The 25,045-nt window shown below is 47.3% G+C and overlaps 1 protein-coding gene and 1 long non-coding RNA gene across 2 annotated transcripts in view; one reads left to right on the top strand and one right to left on the bottom strand.

Moving 5' to 3' along the window:
- The window catches only part of RMDN1 (regulator of microtubule dynamics 1), a 325,882-nt gene that overhangs the window by 36,917 nt on the left and 263,920 nt on the right, over positions 1–25,045 (bottom strand). The window lies entirely within an intron of this gene.
- The window catches only part of LOC144827202 (uncharacterized), a 28,423-nt gene continuing 4,064 nt past the window's right edge, over positions 687–25,045 (top strand). The window contains exons 1-2 of the long non-coding RNA XR_013610075.1: positions 687–789; positions 883–960. This is a non-coding gene — a long non-coding RNA (uncharacterized LOC144827202). The remainder of the gene's footprint in view (positions 790–882; positions 961–25,045) is intronic.

Genomic DNA, 25,045 nt, shown 5'->3' with positions numbered 1-25,045 from the left:
CAATTAACAATGGACTTAATGAATTGGAAAGTAGCCATGCACAATTGGCTGCACTATCCAAATAATATGTTGGTCCCATACAGCGATAGTCTCTACCCGCCAGCTATTTATTTCTAGAAACAATATGGCCAACACTATGTGCTCTATCCCAATTATGGTTCCTTTACATGACTGTATAATGATCTTTTATAACCCATGGGCAATACACCTGCGTGTTTTTCTAGAAGGGTGCGCCACCACAATGTATGTATGCTATGATTTTTGTTTACTTCTATCGACATCCAATTACCATCAATAACATTGTGACGCTTTCATCCTCATGCATGAGAGATGCGCGTCACCTAGCCTCAAAGCTCTGTGTTTTTTAGGATTGGTTCACTGTGTACATTCTCTCATCATGGCTGACCTAAAACATGGATGCTTCACCCTCATGTTTCGAGAGGTGCGCACCCCCTTGGATATTTTATGCACCCTTGAATAATTTTGATGTGTGCATTCATTTGATATTCCATCTAATATCCTTACTCTTATGTTTTAAATGATTCGTGTCAATCATTTTCCAACTTTCTCCAAGTTTGCTGTTATGGGGCACTTTTTCACTTTTCTTTGCTCTCTCGGCATGTCCGGTGAAGTCTTTCTTCCATAATCATACGCATTTTGCGTTAGATTACGTACACACGCGCAGCGTCTGTCCATATAATCAACGCGGTCGAGTCACGACGCGTTTGCAGATTCATGCTGCATCACAACGGACCCCTTGATCGATTGAAGGCGGCTTTTTGAAAGCAGGTACTCTTAACAATTGAGCTCGTTAAATTAACATAGCACTACAGCCACACGTTATGCGAACCGCCAACTTATTGCTCCTTGTCTCTGTTTTAGACATCACAAACCGCGGCTGCGGCAACCTCTGATGTCATCTTACTTTCCCCGAATACATATCCACAGCGTGACATACAAGTGAGTGTCTACTACTGCGGCATTTTTCTCGTAGAATCTCACTAATTAGCGATGCCTTCTATCTTAACCCCCTTACAACGTTGCTCCCTCCGTGTTTTTACATTTCTATATGCAGCTACGACTGACCCATGCGGCAGCTCTGATCTACCTGAATCATATTTCTATGATCTGGCATCGACACTACCAGTCGTGAGTGCATTCCTATAATTAACTTTAATCTTTAGCATGGCTTGCTCCCTCTGAATAATGTCTACAATTCCCGGCATTTTTAAATGTGTTACAGATCGATACTCCCCGCTTTTTGGAGCCTGGACGGCCCTTTTTCCAGTGATGATTCCCTCACGGTAAATGTCTTCTGACACCCCAAATTTTTTATATTTCTCTTCCAAATCTCATTAGTTTTTACACTCACTACTTTTCATTGTTCTAGGATACCAGAAGCCCCTCCCCCTCCTGCCACCGTCCTGATGAAGACCCCGTTCTAAGGTCCCATCATTACCTAGCACCACGTTTGGGGTCGAAACATCGACATTTTTCCTTCCGCCATACCACCTGACACCATCCTAAATTAAGGACATTTATTGATGCGCAATGAGCATGAATTTTTATTGGACATTCATTTCTTCTGACTGTTGGCTCTTTGATAACGCCAACAAGGAATAATCATCGTGAAGTTAAAGACTAGCCTCTACCTTCTTGTTTACTCAGGACATTTTACACATATCTTTTCTTCACTTGCACTTTTTTACTCTTTCACACCTTGGAGCACAAATGTTTACTATATCTAAATGTGCTAATGATATATGCCTCTTTTTTGTTTACGCATTGTGATTAAATAACAGTGTGCTTAATTCATACTATTTTTTTGTGTGTATTTATATGTTTGATTACTTATTTTTTTCCTTTGCCATATTGACTGTATACTGGGACCCCCCTTTTATGCGTACCACTTGGTGTGAACAGGGCACAAAATGCCCAGACATGCCTACTATAGCCTTGCCATATGGAGCTGTTGCTGGAAAGAAGAGCCGAAACCGGGCCTTATGGTGCCAGGGCACTTGGAATACAGTTAGGGGGAGGGGTGTCCAAATGGCCCAGCCCTTAGGACTCTGTGTGACACGGGAGCCGTGATCCCCCTCAAGAAGGAAATGGGAGTCTTCGGGGGCCTCTTCATTTTACCGCCATACCACACCAAGGTGCCCTCCATAGAGGCGCATAATGACCCCAATCCCAGTGGCAGTAATTAAAGACATAATTATGGGCACTGCCCCGGCAGAATACTGCACTCTGTTGAGAGAGGCCTGAGGCTTGTCACAGCATTTTGATTGGTTCTGGTGGACTGCTTCACCCTGATTAGCCCACCATGGGTAAAGACAAAGCACCAAGGATAATCCATCAAAATAAACTGGATAACTACGCCTTCATCAAGACTTCAAGAGGGACAATGCAGGTGGACAGGACCCTCTGATGCCTAACCCTCTGTAGACTCGAGGATAGAGTGGGAAATCTACACTAATAGATCTGCTGCAAGTGGTTCACAATACTAAAAGTTACTCGGAATGGAAGGCTGATGGAGTTTTGTGGATATGGCCCTCATGCGCAAAGATCTAAGATAGGTCAGTGATAGAGTGCGGTCAGCGGAAACAACCATAGCCACTTTGAAGAATGATGTTTTCACACTCAAATCGGCAATTTCTATGCTTAGGAAATACACCACCATACTACAAGCCCAGATAAAGGATACGGGAGTGTGAGTCTGTTGTAACAATCTACGTATCGTGGTGGTGCAAGAGAGAGTGCAGGTTCCTAGCGTTGACAAAGTTGTGGAAAACTTAATCATGAAACATCTCAAACTGAGGGGGCTCTCCAAGTTCTTCTCGGTGTAGCGAGGTCAGTGGGACCTGATTCCCCCTCTAAGACATGGAAAACACCACAAATAATTATACTTATTACTTATGCCTACTCCACCTCCTGGGGTAACAGCCATTAACCAGGACACTCCAGCCATCACCGTCCTGGGCTTTTCTTTCAATCTGACTCCGGATGTAACTCATCAGCTTGAAGTCAGCCTCACGGCTTCAGCACCAGATGGCTTGAAGTCAGCCTCATGGCTTCAGCACCAGGTGTTTCTTGGCGTTCCTCTTTTCCTTTTCTCAACGGGGTTCCAGGTTAGGGCTTGCCTGGTGGTGTCTGATGAGGGATTGCGGAGGGTGTTATCTATCTTCGGGGTCCATCGGAGGGTCGCTACAGGTATACAACGGGTGCCGAGCGTCGAGGGCGGTGTGCCAATTACGCTCCCACCCCCCTCCTGTGACCCATGGTGTGAATCCATTACACCCTAAAAGTGCAGAAACCGTAAATTCGGAAGCCTCCTAAACCAGGAGTTATTAGAAAGACAAATTTTCTTTCTAATTTTTTGCACTTTTTCACTATTTAATTTTCACTTTCACGCCCCTAGGTAAGGGTGGGCCTTAGAGAGTCCATACCGCCAGGGTTTATTCACACTGAGTCCTGATGAATGCCAGGTAAATTTATACCGTTTCGTGGCTGAAACATGTCGACTGACTTAGGAAACTACCACTTAATTAATTGTGAACGCATTTCCTACACATAATTTTATCTCTAAGTCCTTAGTGATCATCTTAATAAAGCTAATTTTGATACACTACAGACTTCTTTTTAACCTCTCACCACTCACTTAAATTTCTTTGCACAACACTGTCCTTACCCACCAACCCGCTCCGCAGTAGATCTGGCGTTGAAGCACACAAAAGGGACGCTAGGTCTCTTTTGTGGGGCCCGATGTTGAAGCATGTCATCACTAGGTGGTGAGTGAGGGCTTTCCTTAACGCCTTAAGTGAAGTTGTTTGTTTGCTCCATACCGGTGGTTCGCTACTACCTTGGAAGACTCTTGTTTTGTTTACTTGATTTATACTGGGGTATAAGAGTGTCCTACTACCCTGCCTCTCTTTTTGATTTGACGTTATCTATCCAGCCACAGCGTCTTTTCAGGATTTCTTCATGAGCAGGGAGTTTATAAAGTCTGCTGCCATAGATCATTTTGCAGATGGTGTTTGGCCAGTGGATTCTGAGGATTTTACTCAGGCAGGTGTTGATGAAGGTCTGAACTTTCTTGGTGGTGGTCATTGTTGTCTTCCAAGTTTCTGCTCCATACACAAGGACTGATTTTATGTTGGTGTTAAAAAGCCTGATCTTGGTTTGTAGCTTTAGGTCCTTGCAGCTCTAGATCTTCTTTAGCTGAATGAAGGCAGCCCTTGCTTTGCAAATTGTTGCCTTGACATTTGTGCCATGCTGATTGTCTATGATACTACCAAGGTAGGTGAAGACCTCAACCTCTTCCAGGTCATCAACGGCCAGGGTGACTGCAGTTGTGCTGGCTGTCTTAGCCTTCAGAATCTTGTATTTCCCCTGAGGATGCTCAGGCCAAGTTGTGCTGTTGTGGCTGCCACATTGTGGTTCTTCTCTTGCATCAGTAGATGGGTATGGAAGAGTAGGGCCAGGTTGTCTGCAAAGTCCAGGTCATCTAATTGCATCCAAGGTATCCACTGGATCCCATTTTTTCTCCTTGCTGTGGATGTCTTCATGATTCAGTGTATGGCCAACAGGAAGCGAAAAGGTGAGAGCAAACAACCGTGGTGGACTCCGGTCCTCATTTGGAAGGCTTCTGTGAAGTGTCCGCCATGGACAATCTTGCATGTCATTCCCTTGTAAGAGTTCCTAATGACTCCTATAAGTTTATCTGGCATACAGTACTGGAGGAGGATTTTCCAAATGGTCTCTCTGTCCACATGGCTGAATGCCTTCTCATAGTCGATGAAGTTAACAATGGAGGGAGGAGTTCCATTCCATCGACTGCTCAATGATGATGCACGGTGTTGCAATCTGATTGGTGCATGATCTATCTTTGCGGAAACCTGCTTGCTTGTCTCGCAACTGAGCATCAACATGACATTCTATTCAGGATGACTTTGTTAAACACTTTGCATGGGGTTGATAGAAGAGTTATCCTTCTGTAGTTTGCACAGGTACTCAGGTAACCCTTCTTGTGGATCTTGATGAGATATTCCTTCTTCCAGTTTTTTGGCACCCTTTACTCTTCCCAGATCCTTCCTAACTAGGGGTACAGCATGTCTTCTGATGTTTCAATGTCTACCTTCGGTGCCTCTGCAGAAACGTTGTCAGATCCTGCTTCCGTCCAGTTTTCAGATGTTTGATCGCTTGCCATATTACTTCCTTGGTTGGTCTGCTGCAGTCGATAATCGATTGGCAACTGTTGATTGGCAAGTTTGTGTCCGCTAGCAGTATGTCTAATGGAGGCTGAGGCACGGGCCTATTCAGCAGTTCTTCAATATGCTCCACCCATGTTCTATGTTGGCCTTTGTTACCCACGATTGTCTTTCCAGCTTTGTCTTAAGCAGGTCTTTCTGGCTTGCTGCATCTGCAGGAGAGTTTCCTTGTTATGGCACAGAGTTCTTTCAAGTTTCCATGGCTTGCTGTTTCTTGGGCTTCTGTGGCAAGACCATCGATGAATCTTTGCTTATCCGCTATCTCAAGCTTATTCTTGCTGCTTTATTGAATTTCGTGTATTCGCCTTGAGCTTTCGCCTTGTCTGCTCTTGCTCAGTTGGTGTTGATAGCAGCTTTCTCTTACTTTACCTCTTTAATTTCAAGGATAGTCTTGGTGGAGATTCTTTATGCTGGTGTTTCTTGAGATCTAGTACCCCCTGGCAGATTGATGTCACTGTTTCTTTGATCTTCTCCAACTGACTTTATCCAGTCTCGGTCGCCTGGTATTTCTTGCAGGACTTGGAACTTGTTAATGAAGATGACTGCGTATTCATTCAGTTTTTGTGAATCTTTGAGGAGGGTGATGTTATATCGCCAGTGTGGGTTTTTCAGTTTCCTCCATCTGTCTTCAGCTTAAGCTTTACCCTGGCCATGATATGGTGATGGTCTGACGCCATGTTCGCTCCTCCGATCACTCACATCCTGTAGGGACCTCAAATTATGACATGGAATGTACAGGGCATGGCCAATTATCGGAAAAGAAGAAGAGTACTAGACTATTTGAAACATTATCGAGTGGCAATTGCATGCTTGCAGGAAATGCACTTATGAGGTGATGCGTTCCCATGTGTCAGGCGTCGATGGAGGAGCCAGGTATATGCCACCTCCCACTCTGGATTAGCAAGGGGGACACTTATTTGGGTGGCTCCCACGGTCCCTTTCCAAAACATACACCATGTAACGGAACCCGAGAGGCGATACGTGATCATACACAGGAAGTGGGAGGGGAAGGAGATGTGTTTAATTAATGTCTATGCCCCCAATTCCTATAGTACCGAATTCTTCACAAAAGTGATGGAGGTAGCAACCCCGTTCTTGGGAGCGGAAGTGATATTATTAGGGGATTTTAATTGTGTCCTGCAAGCACGCTTAGATAGAGACCCACACAAAGAGAATACCAAACCTTGTTCAAACAAAGTATTATTAGAGATCTACAACAGGTTGCAAGTCAATGATGAGTAGAGAATTGTCCCCGGGAGTTAGAGGGATTGCATATTTACCCCGTTATCTCTTGGACCATCCTCCTCTCCTCTTGAGCCTTACAGATGGAATGGGACGACCGGCGATACCGCTATGGTGAGTCTGGGCAGAGTCGGGGCAGAGGCCCTATACCATTACTTTGATAAAAATTGGGGAACAGCGTCCAGTAGGGCGATGGAATGGAAGGCTGTGAAGGTTGTGATCGGAGGGGTAGCCATGAAGACCTCCCATGGGGTTAGTGTCACGATCCACTCCCTGTGCTCTTGTTCCCACCACCCGGGGGCCACATTTTGGGGCTTTTCTAATATGCTTCCAGACACTGCCCTGTATGCATATCCTGACTTCCAGGCATTTGGACATCATTTACGTGTCCAGAATACAGCAGCATTCCTACGGGAGCCAGTTTTTCCTGTTTGGACTGTGTCCATTTGTTTTCGCTGATGCCAAGCAGGGCAAAGCTGTATTTTTTTAATCTCCGCTGCCACTTGGGCTGTCTTAACTGTCTCATGCATGCTCCTCACGTTCCATGTCCAGATGGTGATGGTCATCGTCAAAAGCAGATGGATCGGCTTTGTGGCTTCCAATGATTTCAGTTTTTCACCACAAGGCATCATAGCTCTCCGTGAAAGAGATTCCTCTCTCCCTAAGGCCAGGATGTCTTTTGATTGACGTTTCTCTAGCCCAGACTCTTTAACATTGTAGGGTAGCTAGCCCCATCATAACCCTCTTCCTTTTGCAGCTGTGCAGATTATTCAATTTACAGGTCCGTGACGTCATGCCATGGGCAGCCCGCCATGTGATGGACCTGTGCCTTGAAAATTTCAGGGTCTTTTTTCTTCCGGAATTCACCATGGCCACCCAGAAGCACTGATCCTCCTTTGATGAAGTCAAACGCTGCCTGCGAGAGCGTGTGATCAAATACATGATACTCTTACCTGCCAAGTTGTGATTTATAGCGGGTGGGAAAACCTGGCATTTTTAGACCAGAAGAAAGTGTGGGACTGGCTCGATGGCGGCAGACAGTGACGCACTGATCGCGTAGAAATGGAGTGGATGCGAACCACTGTTGTGTAGTTCCTCACTTCCCAGAAGAAACTGTGCTTTTTTTGGGCAAAATAAACATAGGGATGATGCAAGACTGATTCTGTGCATCCCCCATAGGATATGCCGTCCTAGAGACCAGCTAGCCCACAGTGCCACCATATGCAACCCGTAGACCTAGATAGGTAGAAAGCAGTTCAGTGATGACGTGTGTGGTTTGAGAATCAAGTTGTACTGCAGAGCATTCTGGGAGATAGTGCCCATTTAGGAGCAAGAAAAAGACTGTCACCAATCCAGAGGACCAGCAAAAGTAAAGCAATTGTAATCCAGAGATATTTTCAAGGAGAAACAAAATATGTCCTTTTCAACCAAAGATGGAAAACACACACTTTCAGCCTGAATGGTAGAGGCTGCTGTGATGGTGGCTCTGATGCATAGGAAGAAAAGTCAGTCAGTCAGTCAAAATACTTTATTGCGATAACTTAATATCATATAAAGACAATGGCAATACATATACAATAAATACATAGTTAAAAACAGTTAAAATACGTACAAAAATATAAAAGTCATACAAAAATCATGCTTATAGTGCAACATACGGAGTACTAAAAGCCTCAGAATAAGCCAAGTCTAAAACCAGATAAGTCCTGGTACAAAGCCTATTATGTTCACAAAGTGCCTTTTGTATACTAAATTTGTACTGTTAAGGAGGATCATTATGATTTTTTAACCTAATATTCCTGCTCCTAATAGCACTCACTAGGAAACTTGCCACATGGAACATGATCCTAGGAGTCTGCATAAGCTGTAAGAAAATAAGAGCAGGTTTAACTTGAATAAATCCAGCCTCTTTTAAAATAGGCACAAGAAACTTCCTCCTTGCTTCCTCGTAATGCCCACAGAACATTACAAAGTGCATAGTATTTTGTTCGGAGAAGTGATCACAGGAACATGGTAATGCCTTTTCTGGAGTACTCCAAACAGGATAAAAACCAAGATTAAAATGAATCAAATTAAAACGAAACCGAGTTAAAATAAACCTGTGGTACGGATGGGTCACCATATTCAGGTAGCTTTCTGGGCCGTCAGGAATGGATAATATTAAGCTAGCCCTGACACTAGGTTTTTTCAGCTCACTCTCTTCTCTTTCCAGGGATACAAGCTCTCTCATTGCGCACTTTGTTAAAGCAATGTCTTGGGGTGTTATGGACTCTGTTACTAAATATAACTCTGGCCTCCCCAACTTGGCGAAATTTTCCTTGATGTAGGTCAACCACTTGATGTTATTGGCTTTATCCAAACACAGACAGTCTTACATAATAATATGATTTAGGGGAATTTCTTTATTAAGCCACATCCTCAGCCAAGCTACAAGAGGTGCTGTTTTTATCAAGTCTGTGATGTAGCCTTCCCCGAGTTCCAAATGTACAGTGTAGGATGCAGTTGACTGGGGGACACCAAGAACAGATCTGAAAAATTTATTTTCCATGGTCTGTAGGGAGCCTAGGCCCCTGTAACCCCAAATTGAGCTGCCATAGGATGCAACCGAAATACATTTAGCCTTATAAATTTTCATTATGGCTGCAATGGGCCTGGCCCCCAGTTTCTTAGAGAACCCCTGCAGGGCTGAAGATGTTCTTGCCAACGAGATTACTCTATTCTTTAACTGGGGTCCCCAGTTACCCTTTTCATCAAATGTAATCCCTAGATAAGGGAAGGAGGCTACTCGAGCAAGCTTCTCCCGTCCACAAAAAAAAGTTTTGTGACAATTTGTCCTTCCTGCACTGCCCATAAGCATAATTTGGGATTTCTTCACGTTTATTTTAAGGTCGAAGGTTTCAAAAGCGTCCAAAAGACGTTGGAGCCCCACCCCGGTACGTGCAAGAAGTACCGCGTCATCCGCGTAAAGGAGAACAGGGATCCCCTGCTCCCCTACACACGGAATGTCGGGGGTCACGTCCCTCAAAGCGGGTTCTAGAGCATTCACATATAATGTGAACAGCAGGGGTGAAAGAATGCACCCCTGTCTGACCCCTTTCTCTGAAGCAAAGTCCTCCGTGCACCGTCCATCCGTGGTGACTCTAATTTTTGCTGTAAGACTCCGGTGCAAGTCTGCCAATAAGTTAACCAGTGTCCTGTCCAGACCCATTTCTAGCAATAGGGACCAAAGCTTTGACCTGTTAACCAGGTCAAAAGCAGAGGAGAGGTCCATGAAACCAAGGTACATGGACCCTGCCTTTGCCTTAGTATATTTCTCTATTAGCATATGTAAATTAAGGCATTGGTCCTGTGTGCTTCTTTTGGGTCTAAATCCATATTGAACATTGGTCAGAATGCTGTTCTCGGTTGCCCACTCATTTAATTTTGCTAATATGACTCTTCCTAAGATCTTAACTGACGAGTCAATCAATGAGATTGGTCTATAACATGCAGGATCCTGCCTATTTCCCTTTTTAAACACGGGGATGATTATTGAGGTTTTCCATGACTCTGGTATATTGTCATGGCTTAAGGCATTAAAAACCCTGCAAAGTAATCTGGACCAAAAATTAGGGAAACATTTAAAAGCGTCAGCCGGAACACCATCAGGTCCTGGCGCCTTTTTTTTTTAAGGTACAATCTATTGCTTTTAGGACTTCTGCGACCTCAAAATGCACTTGATTTTCACTAGCTATACTGCCATCCAGGCCCCCGGAACCTCCACTACTGTGGTCAGAATAAATGTCGCTAAAATGTTTTATCCAACCTTCATCAGGTATGTTAGTCTCTAGAGGAGTATTCTCCTCTCCTGTAAACAGAGGTTAGTTAACAATTTTCCAGAATTATCCACTATTTTTCAAAATAGCTGGGTCTGATAGTTGAGACCAAGCTTCATCTTTGATCTCTTTTTTCCTGTCGGCTATTGCTTTTTTATACCGGGCTCTACAGGTTGTGATACGTGCGTGAACTTTTGGAATAGCCTTCAAGGCACTTAATAACGCACAATGTGCTTTAGAGCATCTGCTATCAAACCATCTTTTGATGGGCAGTGACTGCTTTTTTGAACCAACAAGCAGTCTATGATTAATCTTGCTGCAGATGCTACCAAAGGCAAGTACCACTTCACTGTTTTTAGCCTCACTAGATGAACACACACCAACCTCAACCTCAGCATCGGAGAGTACCTCTTGTATAAAAGATTCTGGGGTTATACTATCCCATTACAATCTGCGACCCTGGTCTTTAACTTTAAGTGCTGACCTGTTGTTGCGGGGACCAACTTTCCGCAGGATTAAGTAGGATTTTGCTAGATCCATGGTGACAGGATTATGGACACTAAACACAGAAACCACAGTTTTATACATTAAAACTTTACCCAACAAACATGATGGGATAATAATCAATAATAGAGCCATTGTCGGTTCCCTTAAAGGTAGGGACCCTAACCCCCTCTCCCCACACCCCGACTCATATAGATTCCATCTTGCTAAAAAAAATTCTAAACATTCCCCCTGCTTGTTATGTTCAAGATGGATCGGCGAGCAATTAGGGGGGGATTCTTCTTCACCGCATACACACATTAAAGTACAAGGGTGGATATTAAAATCCCCCATAAAAATAATTTCAAAAGAATTTACATTTTCACTATAGACTGACAAAAACTGATCCAATCTATCTAGACTATTCAAAGTACAGTCAGATGCGTTGGCATTATAAAAATGTATAAATAAAATATTAGGGTGTTCTGCTAATGAAAGTTCAACAATTAAACAATGATCAGAGCCTGAGTCACATTTCTTCAGATGACCTTTTATATCTAATTTAAAAAGACTCTTCCTGCAACACTGGACACTGCTGGGATACAGAAATAACTATACCCATTCAGTGAAAAACTGTCTTGTGTGTCCCAGGTTTCTTGTAATGCAATAATGTCGAACTTACTAATAAAATCTGACCATGCAAGGATTCCCACTTTTGCCTTAATTCCTGCAACATTCCAAGTAAGTATGCTAAAAGCAGGTGCATAATGCCCATCATGGCTGTTTTGTTTGGGCAAGAGTCAATCATTTTGGTCCAGAAAGGATAAAGGAGTATAACGATTGGACAACAAAAGAGGTTGAACAAAAGGATTTTGCTGAACTGAATGTACTGGGTAGTTTACTGTATTACGACCTCGATCTTGGCCCCATCTGTTATCCATATTCCAGTTGTTATCCCACCCTAGTACAGGGGTCCTTGGGTAAGTAACATTCTGTTGTTCTCCATAGAAGAATTTTAATGTTAATGGAACAACAGTACCCTGTCTGCGTTGGGGCGGGAGGAGATTAATGAGGATGTTTGGCAGGATGCCTTGATGTGAAAAGCTCACTGTCACACAATCCCCCTGAAATTTTTTTGGACGGTTTCCTAACCAGGGAACCATTTTTGCGGACTTAATATCCCGACCCAATTGTTGCTCTCCCCCCGGAGCTAACTTCATGTTGTTTGTTAGCCATTGTAGTGCCTTATTTGACAAAGAAGTAGGTGATTCAACTATGCCACCTTCTAAGGGGGAAAATTAGCTAATACAAGGACAACTGGCGAGGCTTCAACAATGAATTGTGAATGGTCCATTACCTGGGCTTGTACTGGGGGGATATTAACTGTTACTGCTCCGTCACCTTGACCAGCTGCCTGGTTAACATTTATAATCGGTAACTGCTCCGGGGGGTTGATATGTAACAGATCATGTGTTCCTTCTCCAACAACATTCTCTCCTGTGTTATTACCCAAGTTAACAACCATCGTGGTTATATTTTCTACCCCCCCCCCCGCTATCTTATTCTGCAGTCCTCCCAGCTTTTTGACCTCGGTTTGTAGTTTGTCTATTTTTGCTACTAGAGGTTTGATAATAGTTTTAATTTTACATTCAATCAAATCAGCAATTTTAGAAAACAAATCATCATCAACAATGTATTTTGCTTTCCCCTCTCCATTGTCCTTTAGTTTTGTCTTTGGAGTGGTTACCCTCTTCCTCCTTACCCCAGAACGCAGCCCACCCCGCTTTAACTGGTTTTGTACACATGTACGTACTGGCCGAGGGGCCTGGTCTGAGGAGGACTGGTCTTCGTCTGAAAGACACACCTGTGCCTCCTGGTCAGAGTCAATATCCATGTCATTTTCAGGATCTAAAGTAGATACCTCGGGGGCAGGTTCTACATTCCCCGATGAAACATTAATAATAACCTGATTGATAGGTAGGCTAAGATGGTCGACAGGATCAGACTCCAAGGATGGAATATCATCAGTAAGGGGAAGTATAGTAGGGCTCAGACATCGTAGGTCTGGAGATTGGCTCAACCCCAATGATTCTCTCCTTTGTGAGTTTATTTTTTTCACAGTTTGAACCAAATAATTATCAATAGTGTTAGCTGCAATGGCAATAGTTTTTTTTGACATGCTGACGCTGTACCTAGAAATCAACCACTTCAGGAATGAATATAGGCACTTTGTATAAGGCGGCTGTATCCTACTTAGGTGTTGAAACTTTTACGTCTCTCCGGCAGCGTTCCTGGCCCTGTCCCTGTCTCTTCCTGCCGATGAGGGCCGTAGAGGGCCCGCCCTTTGCCCGGGCTTAGCCCCGGGCGTCCCGCACGCGTCTCGCGAAGCGGGGCTCTGCGCTGCTTTTGTGCGCCTCCTGGCGCAGGCGCGGTGTCACAGAGCGCGCCGCCGCGTAGGCAGCCGGGAATTGGAGTCCCGGAGCGGCGGCGCGGTTTCTCAGCGTTGGAATAACTCCTGGCGGTGGCGGCGTGCACTCGAGTGACTGGCAGCCCCTGTGTGACTCCTGGCGGTGGCAACGTCAGTCAGGTAAGTGGCGGCTTTCCTTTGCTCGTTTCCCCCACTCCGTCGGGCTCTGCGCTGCTTTTGTGCACCTCCTGGCGCAGGCACGGTGTCACAGAGCGCGCCGCCGCGTAGGCAGCCGGGAATTGGAGTCCCGGAGTGGCGGTGCGGTTTCTCAGCGTTGGAATGACTCCTGGCGGAGGCGGCGTGCACTCGAGTGACTGGCAGCCGCTGTGTGACTCCTGGCGGTGGCGGCGTCTGTCAGGTAAGTGGCGGCTTTCCTTTGCTCGAAGAAAAGTCATCAAAGTCAATGAAATACCTAAAGGCTGTTCGACCTATTCTCCGCAGCTCAGCAGGTTTTGTAGTACTGGGAGAAGACTCAATCTGTGGTACATTGACGTAGACCGTGTTCTTTGCAGGTTTCCGAACTGAAATCTATGTTTCCTGACTAGTTGACTGTACAGTTGTTGTAGTTGTTGCAACAGGTCAAAGAAATACCTTGTTGTTGTTGATTGTTGTCTCTGGTTGAAGAGAGGATGCTTCTGTAGTTATTAAAGCTTCCATCTGAACTTCCTGCAGGGTAGTGAGAGGAGGCATGTAGCTACCCAGGAGCCCACGTGGCTTACTGTTGAGAATTGGACACATAGGGGGTCATTAGGATGGCGGGCCGACTTTGTCCGCCCGCTATCCTATCGCGAAATGGGACCGCCTGCCACAGGGATCCCGTGGGGGCCATAAGGATGCGCCTGCCACAGTGGCAGGCGCATCCTGCATTCCTGACTTTGTGGCGGGTGGTGCATTCAGCACCACCCGCCACAATGCCAGGAAGGCATGTCGTGCACTTCCATGCACAACACGGCAGGCACTGCGCGGTATGTTTCCGCCCCCATAGTAATACGGCTGGCGGTGTCTAAGAGACACCGCCACCATATTAAACTCTTTTCCGCCCGGTCAACTTGTCGACCGGGCGAAAAAGCGGCGGACGGTCTTTCCATCCGCCGTGGTCCCCCCGCCACAATATGGCGGGGGAAATGGGTGGCGGGCGGGGTCGGGTCTCGGGCGGATCGCCACCGCCATGCAGCCCAAGATCCTAATGGGCCCCATAGTGTGGTTTGATCAGATCAATGGAGACAAATCTTTTTTCTTTGCGGCTGGCAAGGTGCAGAAGAAGCACAGTTATGGTACCTTTAACAGCCAGGACAAGAACAGTGCTGTGTAAGATGGCCTAAAATTCTTGCTTGTCCACAATTTTCTCCCTGACCAGGTCCCAAACCTTTGGGACCTAGGCAGGTCTTGCCAGCACTTCCTACACTCCCACAATGGATATGCGTTTTACTTGGATGTTGCTATGTTCGTCCCGGAAGTGATATAGTTCCTGTAAAACAGGCAAACGTTCAGTGATATCAAATTGTGTTTACATCACCACTGCGCTGGGGTTGTAGATGCCTGAGAACCATATCTTTACCCCAAACAGAATTTCATAGGGAGTTCGACCATCCAGGGATTTTCTAAACAGGTAAACGAGTGCCCTCTGGCCTCATACAGATGATGGACCCAACTGCAGCCCAAGCCTAGCATCCTTGCTGTTAGAGAGTGCTTTAAGTCATGGTTTTTCCTCTCCACAACCGCATTTCTCTCAGGATGATATGGATATGAGACGAACCGGTTCACACCCAAACTTCCCATGACCTCTTTGTAAACCCTAGAGCGAATGCCAGACCCTGGTCAGAATGTAATGTGCCAACTGCGTATGTCCCAATGAAGACTTGCAGATCCTTTATAACAGTTCGGGCGTGAACTGTTCAGGCGTGGCCATGCTCACAGCAATCGGTAGCAGGAGTCCTCTTCCACTAAGATATACTTGTAAGCCCCATCTGATAACAGAGGGCCGCAGGGGTTCAGGTAAACACAAGCCAGAAGCTTGTGTGAAATCAGCAGAGCCCGTCAAACCCTGGTGCATGCACTAGTCACATCAAAGATGGACTACGGCAATCTTCTCTATTTAGGGACTCTGGAGAAGAATTTGAGCCGCTTGCAGGTCCTACAGAATGCCACTGCCCGGCTAGTGCTTAGACTTCCCCGAAGAGCCGCATCTTCAGCGGCTCTCCGGTCCCTGCATTGGCTCCCGATTAGAAGCAGGGTAGAATTCAAAGCACTATGCACGTGCCATAGGATCATAAATGGGAGGTCTCCTCTCCCTTTGAAAGAACTGTTGACGTCTTACGAGCCGTCCCGCTCTCTGAGATCCTCCGGCTCAGGACTCCTGGTTATTCCCAAGGTGTCTAGAGCACGGATGGGCGGAAGATCCTTTAGGTACCTTGCAGCTTCCAGATGGAATAAACTACCCATAGCATTGCGACTAGAACCATCAGAACTAATTTTTAGGGCCAAGCTTAAAACTGCACTATTCGAACAGTAAGGTATTCCACTTTTGTAGGTTCCAGTAAGTATCTGCTCCTCAGCGCGGGGACACGCCTCTTGGCGTCACCAAGCGCTTTACAAAACTCCCTAAATAGAAAAATAGAAAAATAGGTGTCTGTGGTGGACGTGCCATGGTGTACCTCTTCATCTGCTGGCAGATGTCGCATTTAAGGACAAAATCCTTGACCTGTTGAAAAGACCTGGCCATCAATAATGTTGCTGCAATAATGAAATAGTAGCAGACACCCCTGCATGTGCCATACCCTTGTGTGCAGCTAGGATTAAACTCATTGTGTGATCTGTGTTTGGCATTAATCTATTAGCGACACCAGGAATGTGAGTATATGTAATGTTTTGTGCATCTAACTTGAAGGAGTAATTGAATGGAAAGCCTTCTCTCAAATGGGCGTCATTGCGAGCAGCGTTGGCAGCCACCATGATGTCTCTGACTATCATGGTACTGGAATGAGTGATTGCAGCAATCACAGCAGTGCAAACTGTTGCTTTCGCTGCTTCATCAGTCATTGAATTCACTACAATGAGTACGCCAGCATGTTGTGACTCAATGTGTGTAGCACATGAGTCTGCGGTAAGTAATATTTCAGCTTTGCCACTTTTTCCCAAAGTAGCTTGTGTTTGATTGTGCAACCCTTTGAGTCTCTGAATCCATTCTGGTTCCAATAATGTAGATATTTTTTATAAGACTGGACACAGTAAAACAAATTGCACTCTATAAGTGTGGGGAATCCTTGATCCGTATTTTCGAGTGCCTGTATCAGTGCCCTCAGTGCAGCTGGCGGCACAGTGCAGTTACCAAGTGACTGTGTATAGGTTTTCTCAGGGTGGAATTCTCCACTGTCTATGCACCCTTTCACAATAGTGTTTGCTGGGGAGCATTGATGCTATGTTCCTATGGCATGCTGGGCAGAACCATCAGTATAAAGGATGTATTCATAGCGTTCTAGAGGCATTATTTCATTAGGCAGAGGATATTCTTGTTCGTGCTGAAAGGCTTGTGTTTATATTGTGTATCAAACCTGTAGTCTACATCTTTTGAGATGTGCAAGTTAGCCCATTGTATCCCTCATGGATGTAGTGCTTTAGCATTTGGAATGTGCTCTGGTGACGACCTCTAAGGTCATACTGGGGTAACGACAATGATGCGTTTTCCCTAAGCTGGGGCTTGCTCTCTCATCACAGCAGTTTGCACTGCTGTCAGTAATTTTAGTCTGTAGGTGCAGAAGGAATTTCTGCATTGGTATATAAATTCAATTTATATGCAATTGGTACTGTGTCACCTACATTGAATGTGACTTTCGTATAACCAGATGTTCACCAGGTTTGTTGTGTTTACACGTTTAAGTGCTTTAAATCTATCATGTCAGCTTGCACAAAATGTACGTTATGATCCTGAGTCCAAATGGTACTGGAAAAACGTTGACGTATTAGGTCGTAGGACAGTTTAACCCATTCTGCGCAATCTGAAATTTAAGTACAGGCAAAATGTAGAAATCCCGATATGGATTGGAATCTCTTCAACTTAGTTGGAGTTTGAAGAAGAGCACACTTCTGTAAGAAGTGTGTCACAAGGCTTTTGCCTTCACTTAACAGCTCGTATCCCAGAAAGAGGACATTGTGATGGGCAATTTTTAATTTTTTTTAATTAAATTTTTAGCCCATGTGATTAAACCCCAAAACTATGTTGTCTACTTTTGTCGGGTGCTCTGAAAGGTCATTATCCATTAAGTAAATGTCATCGACATAGGGTAATGCCTGGTCTTCAAAGTTTTGTAGTAGCTCTGTTACTCTGGCTGAGAATAGCCTAGGGCTGTTATTATACCCTTGATGTAAACAGAACTGCCTCTGAGAGCCGAGCACATTGAATGAAGTCAGATATCTGCTGCAGGGCACTATATTATGGCAGAAAAATATGTTTGAGATATCATGCTCCTGATTACGATGCTGGTCGGATTTACCCCCAACCGACATTGTTGCGGATAGAGAACCGACCGACCTCAGGTCAGCTGTTACGACACCGTAATCAGAATGCGACCGCACACGGTGCAGTTGCAAACTTCCATTTCTCTATGGGAGCTTGTGCGGTGGGCTGAAACCACCTGCAGCACAAGCTCCGATAGAATTTTTTTTTACACATCCCTCAATGGGCCTGTCATACGGTGCAGGGATGTGAAGCCCATTTGGGCACTCCATTACAAAATCAGTTTGCCAATCCCTTTCAGCCAAAAAATCCTTCCAAAAGAGAACATTGATGTTTCTGGTTATGTCCCCCTTCAATTGAGGTAGTATTTCGTATAGAATCTAGATGTAGATAAGTATATATCTAGCATACTCCTGCTATGTGTTCTGTCAGAAATCCCCCACCGGAAGATCCTACCCAATTTACCTGAAGGGCAAGAATGTAGTTCCCTGGACAGCCTTCTTAGAGGGATCAGGAAGCAGCTGGGCTGAGAAGTTAGTGTGTGGTGACCCCCCAAATGACAGCATGTGCTCCTTTGCCTCAAGCAGGAAATGCTTGTTTATTTATAAAAGAAAGCATCCTTGCCCTGGGCCGGGATTCTAGTCAGGCCACTGTTAAAACTGGCTATTTCTGGTAGGCTAAGGCTGACGCCAAAGCCAGGCAGAAACCACCATTCTAGTCAGGGCAAGGGAGTCACACACCAAGATAACCCCTGCTCACCCCCTTGGTAGCTTGGCACGAGCAGTAAGGCTAAACTCGGAGGCAATGTGTAAAGCATTTGCACCAGCACACAACAACAACAACATTCTAGGCACACCACAAAAGGAACTCCACAAAAGGTTATATTAAAATAACTTCTGTATTGTCAAAACACATCAGATAAAAATCACACATGTACATTGTGCCAACTGGCACGGGCAATATTCACAAGGGATAATGTACAAGACAGGGCCTCATGGGCCACTGTCAGAATCAACACTTTTAGAAATACTGTCAGAAATTAGAATAAAAGGATATAAAATCACTGTAGCACAAATTAGCAAGAATAGCACAAAATAAGAGTTATAAATCACAACCAGCAACTACTGGTAACAGGTAAGTACCACCTACGCAACCCTAACCACCTTAGGAGAATGTCACGCAGGGGACCAGGACCTCACTAGGACCACCTGTACTGGAAAGAACAACCACCTAAGAATAAAATACATTTAGGGGTGTAAGCAAGAACACATTACACATGATGCATCAAAAACACATTCAGAGGTGTAGGGAAGGAAAAACACATGATGCATAAAACATACATTCAGCGGTGTAGAACATGGCACATGATGCATCAAAAACACATTCAGAGGTGTCAAATGAAGGGAGACACATGATGCACAAAAACATTCAGAGGTGCCAGAACACAATCTCAATAGCGCAAAAACACATGATGCCCAAAAACATTCAGAGGTGTAAGGAACAAGGCACATGACGCATTTAAAACACATTCTGAGGTGCAGCAAGGAACAATTGCGCAAGAATCACCTAAGCCACCACCTGTGGCAGTCCCTAGGCCAACTGGCCTTGTTGGGGCTAGGACGCCCTGTGTCCCAAAGTCAGGGGGCCTAAACGTAGCAGCTGCCCACGAAGTGCTGGCAGCTGTGTAGATACTGAGGGCCAACGTTGGAGCCTTCCAGGCTCTGAAACAACAACGTGGGCAGGAAGCCTCTCTGGGCTCTGAAATGAAGATGTGCCCTTGCGCCTCGCTGGGCTCTAAACAAACAATTGCGGGCTTTGAGCCTCGGGCTCTGCACAACAAAATGTCCCCACGTGCCTCTCTGGGCTCGCAACACAATGTGGGCACTTGGAGCCTCTCAGGACTCAAACACCAAGCAATGCCCCCAAAACCTTCCCTGGGCTCTTAAAACAACTATGCCCCGGTCGGAGACTCTCAGGCTCTGGAGAAATGCCCCCGACTGTAGCAGGCAACACGGGGGGGCGGGCACCGGCAATGTGTCCCGACGCCTCCCCCTCTTCCCCAAACAGAGACGACGGCCTCACTAACCCGCTTACAGGCTTCCGCTGAGGGGCTCTCCTTCGCCGGCGCTCTCTCTCTCCCCCCGGGGCTCTCTCCTCTGCACGGGAGCCCCGCAAACACTGGTGCGGCGTTGGTGGCGGCCCCGGGGCTCTCCCTCACTCCTGGGAGCCCCGGGCCGCGGGAGGCCACAACTTGGCCGGCTTCTCTCCTGCGGGCAGCATCTCCGGTCTCCCTCACGACACGGGAGACCGGCAAGGCAGGCAATGGCTTCCCCCAGGCAGGGGGAAGCGGAAACCACGTCCTTCTGGCCCCGCCCAAAACCAGGCGGCGGGCCGGACATCTTCTTCCGGTGTTTCCTCCGGGCAGTGGCAGTGATTCTCGAGGGGTGGGCTCCCTCGGGAATTAAATAAAGAGCGAAGTGCCACGGGCGGCACCAATGCGAGGTGGGCACTCGTTAGGGGGGGGGGCATAATGAAACGGCACCAGGACCCTGGCGAGGTGGGCACTCGCCGGGGATATCCAAAAATCGGCAAAATAAGCGGAGTGGGCTCCCGCGCCGAAAATAAGCGGAAGGGGGATCCCCACGCCGGGGAATCCCTCCAGAAGGTGGAGTGCAGCTCCGGACTGCAGATAAACGGCCCAGTGCTCCTGAACAATTCACAGCGCTCACAGCGCTAGGGGTGAAGGCAAAGCGCTTCCAAGCGCTAGGGGCTAAAAGTACAGCGCTCAGCGCTAGAAAGCAAATACAGCGCTCCCAGGCGCTACAAGCCCAACAGGGTTCTAGCAAAGTCCTTCAGGGGATGCAGCCAAGTCCTGGGGGATAGGAAGAAGGTACAAAGGATCCCAGGGTAAAGCAAAGTCCCCCAATCAGCCCAGGCAAGGCAGAGGGGTCCCCCAGAAGTCCTACAGGCATCCAGGGGCTGGGCAGGGCCCATGGATTCCCCTGGGCCCAAGCAGCAGCACGCCCCTGGCAGATTCAAGTCAGAAACAAGAACATTTTGGAAGGGGACACAGCCCCTTTTTATACTATAAAATCCTTTGTCTAAAGGGTGCAGGCAGTGTGAGAACCAGCTAGAACTGGTTATAGGGAAGTCCTTTCAGTATCAGGGACAGAGGTGACAGTCGCCCAGCGGGGAGGTGGAGAGCATTGTGGTCAGGCAGGCACAGCCCTATTCACTCCCAGGTGCTATCTCCTCCCACTTCCCTGGCAGCAGATGCAGCCTTTCATCCACGGGCTGACTCAGACAACCTCCTGGGGGCTCTGCAGCCGCTGTCACCCTCAAACCAGACAGGTAATCCACAAGCAGGCCCAGGTTCACTCCTGGGGCCAGGCTCCAGCCAATCACACGCCAGCCACAGACTACACAAATATGCCAACTTCTAAAAGTGGCACTTCTACACTAGACACAATCATGCAGCATATACCATTGCACAGCATTCAATCTCACGAGTTCGTACATACCAAACTCGACCCTGCACTCCCCACACATCAGGAACTACCATGGGCATACATATTCCCCATTCATTCCTATGGGAGGGCAGGTCCCTCACCACACATACACAGAGAGCTCACTCACTTTACACTGTACCACAGTGAAAAAGTGCGCCAAGGCCTAAAATCACCAACACCAGGTTCCAGCAACAGGCTAGGAAAAAGCAAAAAGTTTCGGGGTGAACCTGCCAAAAGGGCCAGGTCCAACACAACCCCCTTCCAGCCAAAACGCAGGGTAGACCAATCACTCCACTGATGGGCTTCCCTGCTTTGGGCGACAAAACACGGACACGGGCCCGCACGGCAGGGACACCCTCCGGTTTTTCGCCACTCTGAACCCACATAGATTTCTCTCAACAAAAGCTCCCTGGCACAACTAGAATACCCCACTGGTACTCTCTAGTCATCCACGGCCAGGACCAGGCCCTAGGCCATCCAAATGTCACAGGTCCTGACCAATCCACAGAGTGGGGGGCAGTAGCCCCTGGCACACAATAGCCACTCTCCACTCTCCCTCTCAGGGTAGCTACAACTACCACTGATCCTTCAATCCAGGGACCACACCCCCAGGCTGACCAGAGGTCACGGGCAAGAATGCCCCACCCTACCTCTACTTCTGGGTTTCCGCACCCTCACAGGGAAGCACTCACCAGAACACAATTTTCCTACCAGATCAGGACCTCACTCCATCACTGGTCTACCACCTGGAAACTATTTCACTTCTGAGGTACAAAGCACACAGCACAGTTCCCAATCAAGCAGGTGGGGGGACACAGCACACAGCAAAGTCCCCTTTCCTCTACCTTAGTGGAAACAACAAACTGCAGGTGGGCCCCAGATCACACAGCAAGGGCAGCCCCCTCAGTCTCTTCAGCTGATCCACTTTGGTAGAGATTCCTCTTGACCTTGAAGCTTCCTAATCTCCCAACCTAGGATCTAAACCCTCAGGTTGCACCGGGGTCAGAAGTACACCGTCCCTCTGCACCCCCTTCCAGAGTTCTGCACCCTCCACTTAGGAGCGGTACCCCTCAACACCAGGACCGCCGGAGTTCTGGTTACAGACACTCCCCGTCCTCTAGACACAGGAAGATCCTCCTCCAATGACCTGTATGTACAGCCTAGGCCCCTGACCTGGCGCTCCCTTAGGGAACCCTCCAGGCCCTGAGACAGGGTTTCGGGCCAACGTGGGACACACCGTCCCACACTCACTCCGCCTCCACTGAGACAGGACGTGAGCCCCTACACCCCTACCATCCTACTGGGACCTAGCTGGGCTACACATTAACCTCTTCCCCTACACAGGATCATCAGATACACAAGCAACTACTTTTAGAATCACTCCCTTAATGCCTCTGCAAGACATCTAGCACACCGCCAGTCATCCACCTTCTTGTCCAGTGCCTCTGCAGGACCTCCTGCACACCACCAGAGGTACACCTCCCGTGCAGGCTTCTTTTATCACACAAAAAAAACCCACACCACTCCTCCAGTTCAACACACCACTCATCCACACACTCCCCCTCCAGACTGGTGAGACAGTTCCTCACTGTCCCTGACTCTCAACCTGTACCCCTCTTACTGAGCACCAGGCGCCATACTCTGGGAACTGGGAATGGGACTTCACGCACTGGACACATTTTAGCTGCCACCACTGGATCCTACCGTACTGGGGAATCCAGACACACACACTACACTCAGGGGATAACCACCCTCCCAAGCAAGCCATTTCTCCTCTACACTCCCTCTCTTCTATCTACCCACACAGGGACAGGGATAGGGATTGGCCACTGGACCCAGCAAGGGATTCCTAATCTATGGGAACCTCCCCCTCTACTGGCATCCCGCCCGGTCATTTTCTCTCATCTGCCACTAAACATAAAGCGCAGGAACACCATCTGAAAATGACACTCTTGAAGAAAAACTAAATCAAAAACAATAATCCCAAACATGTGACTATCTAAAAAATGCAGAGTTTTGTAATGTAGCCAGTTGTCGCTGTGGCACTGCGCAAACACAAGTCCTAATCCGCACCGCTGACAAACAATGTTAGAACTGGCTATTTCAGGTAGGCTAAGGCTGATGCCAAAGCCAGGCAGAAACCACCATTCTAGTCAGGGCAAGGGAGTCACACGCCAAGATAACCCCTGCTCACCCCTTGGTAGCTTGGCACGAGCAGTAAGGCTAAACTCGGAGGCAATGTGTAAAGCATTTGCGCCAGCACACAATAGCAACAACATCCTAGGCACACCACAAAAGGAACTCCACACAAGGTTATATTAAAATAACTTCTGTATTGTCAAAACACATCAGATAAAAATCACACATGTACATTGTGCCAACTGGCACGGGCAATATTCACAAGGGATTATGTACAAGACAGGGCCTCATGGACCATTGTCAGAATCAACACTTTTAGAAATACTGTCAGAAATTAGAATAAAAGGATATAAAATCACTGTAGCACAAATTAGCAAGAATAGCACAAAATAACAGGTATAAATCACAACCAGCAACTACTGGTAACAGGTAAGTACCACCTACGCAACCCTAACCACCTTAGGAGAATGTCACGCAGGGGAACAGGACCTCACTAGGACCACCTGTACTGGAAAGAACAACCACCTAAGAATAAAATACATTTAGGGGTTTAAGCAAGAACACATTACACATGATGCATCAAAAACACATTCAGAGGTGTAGGGAAGGAAAAACACATGATGCATAAAACATACATTCAGCGGTGTAGAACATGGCACATGATGCATCAAAAACACATTCAGAGGTGTCAAATGAAGGGAGACACATGATGCACAAAAACATTCAGAGGTGCCAGAACACAATCTCAATTGCGCAAAAACACATGATGCCCAAAAACATTCAGAGGTGTAAGGAACAAGGCACATGACGCATTTAAAACACATTCAGAGGTGCAGCAAGGAACAATTGTGCAAGAATCACCTAAGCCACCACCTGTGGCAGTCCCTAGGCCAACTGGCCTTGTTGGGGCTAGGACGCCCTGTGTCCCAAAGTCAGGGGGCCTAAACGTAGCAGCTGCCCACGAAGTGCTGGGCAGCTGTGTAGATACCGAGGGCCAACGTTGGAGCCTTCTAGGCTCTGAAACAATAACGTGGGCAGGGAGCCTCTCTGGGCTCTGAAATGAAGATGTGCCCTTGCGCCTCGCTGGGCTCTAAACAAACAATTGCGGGCTGTGAGCCTCGGGGCTCTGCACAACAAAATGCCCCCACGAGCCTCTCTGGGCTCGCAACACAATGTGGGCACTTGGAGCCTCTCAGGACTCAAACACCAAGCAATGCCCCCAAGAGCCTTCCCAGGGCTCTTAAAACAACCATGCCCCGGTCGGAGCCTCTCAGGCTCTGGAGAAATGCCCCCGACTGTAGCAAGCAACACGGGGGGCGGGCACCGGCAATGTGCCCCGACGCCTTCCCCTCTTCCCCAAACAGAGACGACGGCCTCACTCACCCGCTTCCAGGCTTCCGCTGAGGGGCTCTCCTTCGCCGGCGCTCTCTCTCTCTCTCCCCGGGGCTCCCTCCTCTGCACGGGAGCCCCGCAAACACTGGTGCGGCGTTGCTGGCGGCCCCGGGGCTCTCCCTCACTCCTGGGAGCCCCGGGCCGCTGGAGGCCACGACTTGGCCGGCTTCTCTCCTGCGGGCAGCATCTCTGGTCTCCCTCACGACACGGGAGACCGGCAAGGCAGGCAATGGCTTCCCCCAGGCAGGGGGAAGCGGAAACCACGTCCTTCCGGCCCC

The sequence above is a fragment of the Lissotriton helveticus genome, chromosome 4_1 (genome assembly GCF_964261635.1).
Source record: "Lissotriton helveticus chromosome 4_1, aLisHel1.1, whole genome shotgun sequence".
Taxonomy (NCBI): Eukaryota; Metazoa; Chordata; class Amphibia; order Caudata; family Salamandridae; genus Lissotriton; species Lissotriton helveticus.
This window is presented reverse-complemented; position numbering and strand designations above follow the sequence as displayed.